At 40.7% G+C, this 2,943-nt stretch overlaps 1 pseudogene; it reads left to right on the top strand.

Annotated features, from left to right (window-relative positions):
• The first annotated feature begins 378 nt into the window (after window positions 1-378).
• Window positions 379-2,943, top strand: LOC136548591 (uncharacterized; annotated as a pseudogene).

The raw sequence follows: 2,943 nt of genomic DNA, 5'->3' as shown, positions 1-2,943 counted from the left end.
CTACTTAAAAAATTACGTAAATATATATATATATATATATATATATATATATATATATATATATATATATATATATATATAAATGGTATGTATGCAAAGTTTTATTTGAAAAACGATCGTGTGTATAAAAAATGCCAGACCGCCTAAAACCCAGGTGAAGGCGCCAAAACGAAGGCTCAAAACCACAACACGTGCCTGATTTCCTCCCAAAATTTTCCAAAGTTTCCCACCGCGCCAAATTTCTGCGCACAAACGAAAAAAAGAAAAAAGCGCCATATATCATCGCTTCCTCCCCCCGTACCTGCCTATTCGTATCCCCTTCCCCAAAATTAGATCGTGATCCGTCCAGGAGCCCCCGACGCCGCCTCCATGAGGGCCATGGCGCCGCCGCCTCCTTCCAGGATGCCTCCGACGCCGCCTGCGTCCAGGACACCGCCGACGTCGCCTCCAGCCAGGACGTCGCTTCCTCCTCAGGGCATGAGCGCCAGCAACAACGCCACTGCCTTGGGCGCCCATCCATATAGCACCAGGTAGATTGTTGGCTTTGACTGCTGTCATCAGAAATCTAGTTTATTAGATTCCTGTTTGTTAGCACCAGGTAGATTGTTGGGGCTTTAGTTAGGGATGCAAACGGGTGCAGGTTTGCCTGCAACCTGCTAAATCCAGCCTGCAAAAAATCCTTCGCGGGAACCTGCGCTTGCCTAGCAGGCTTAAGCGGGAGTGGCTTCTTAATGTTAGAAACATTGCTCTTTAATTTAGTTCTGTCGGTGCTTCTGTCCTTGTTTATTTCTTCAGCCGTTGCCGTTGTCATGACCAGAGTGGCTTCTTTTTGTTAGAGGCCTGTAATTGGTTATTTTACATGTTAAGTTCCTAATTTGTGGCCTTAACATTGGTTATTTTACATGTGGAGTCCAGGACGCCCCCGACATCGCCTCCGTTGAGGACGCCACTGGCAGGCAACGCCTTCAGGCAGGATGGCGCTTCGTTCGTAGGGCATCAGCGCCAGCACAGACTCCACCGCCTTGGGTACCCATCGCCATCGATATACTGAGGCCACCCTCAAAGTAGAAGATGATCTTGGGTTCTCTTCTCCATATGTCCCCAGGTACAATGATTACTTAATCTAGGTTTTTTGATTCATATTTAATCTCTCATCACAGCAAATTCTACAAATTGTGAGGGGTTTAGGGTTTTCAAGCATTTGCTGCTTGCATATTTTGGTCATGATAAAAGCATAATTTTTTTTCAATCTATGAGGATGGATTTGTCTGATTGTGTCATCAACTAGAACAAATTTTTTGGAACAAATTTTCTGATATTGAATGGATCTGGAACTCTGTCTTCAATGGGTTCACATCAAAGCAAGGCTGCAAAAATAATTGACAAAATAAAAGTATATTCAGTATATGTATGACAGGTTGACGTAATGTTGTCAAAATGATTAGAAACAAAGCCAATAGCTTCAGCATATGTATAACACTATACCTATGTCAAGATGTTATCAGTACTTTTTCGATTCAGGAATACAAAGTATGAGATTGTTTTCTATGCTTAAATATCAATGTTTAACTACACAAAAATGTATGGATGTAGTTAACCTTTTTCTGCATCAGGCATTGAATTTCTCATGTTGCATGTGCCTGCTCTATAATGGGATTACAGAAACCATCTAAAATAGAATCCTGAATTCAATGATATTTAGTTCAATTACTTATATATATGTAATACTTTACCTTTTTTATTCTTGTTTATTTATCAACCATTGTCCTATTTATGCAGTGGCACGGGCGAAATGTGGACTCTTTATGTTCATTGCAAGAATGGACTTCCAGATCAGGATTATGTAATGTTCAAATTGGAAAGGCCTCATATAAAATTGTCAACCTTGACATCTCTTAAGGACCAGCTTAGGTATAATGCCCGGGACTTCTTGTACTACAAGAAGCGTTGTGGAAGAGATGTTGCAAGTCTTCAGCCCCTCGATTTTGTCAGACATGCAGAGATTATGCTACAAGACAATGAGAGTGAGAAGGAAATCAGATTAGTACTCTCAAAGGAACAAGAGACAGCACAGCAAGTCAGCATAACACCCCTCAAGCGACCAAGGCAGCAGCTGGAAGAAGATGAGCATCCGTTTATGGATGATCCTTTTGATGCATACAAGGACTGGCTAAAGAAGCTATGACCGGAACAATCCAAAAGTATATCATCTATGTTTTTGCATATGTTTTCGTATTAAGCAAAATCTTAGCACCTTTATATAAACTACACCTCATCTTACATTTTTTTGGTGACTAATAGATTTGAAGGATGACACTAGGCAACAAGCAGTCAACACGTACAAGGAATTTTTAAGGATGAAAGGGGACATTCCAGAAATTAGTAATTTATTTTCCTTCTTCAACCAATGTTGTTTAGTACTAATTTTTTTAAAATTGAACCTTTAACCTTGTGTGTAGTGGCATTTGTCGAGCAACGTGACACCGTTGCAATCATAGACGAAGACGACGAAAGCAATGGAAGCAATGCGACACCACCCTCAAATAGGCTAAGCCATGCAAGGAAGGCAAGAGATGAGGGAAACGGTTTGTGATAATGCATGTACTTTTAATATTGGGTTCACATATCTTAATTGAGAACTACTACAGCTCAAGATTGTTATTGTCTTTTTTGCAAGGACATGGCTCCAATGAACGCAAGAAAAGAGGTCGTGGCACTGTTAAAGGATTAATAGTAGGCAACAAGAGAGTTAAGGAACGCATTCACACACTCCCAATTGAATTTTTAGAAAGCCGTGGAGGACCCATTGGACCGAATACCCGTGCATTTGTCGATGAGGTCGTTATATTTACAAAGCAATGGGCCCCACTAATTGGAGTAAACAGTTGGAAGGATATAAAGGAAGAAGTCAAACTAGAAATTGCAGAAGAGATACTGGTATGA

This window comes from Miscanthus floridulus, chromosome 4, assembly GCF_019320115.1.
Source record: "Miscanthus floridulus cultivar M001 chromosome 4, ASM1932011v1, whole genome shotgun sequence".
In the NCBI taxonomy this organism is placed as follows: Eukaryota; Viridiplantae; Streptophyta; class Magnoliopsida; order Poales; family Poaceae; genus Miscanthus; species Miscanthus floridulus.
This window is presented reverse-complemented; position numbering and strand designations above follow the sequence as displayed.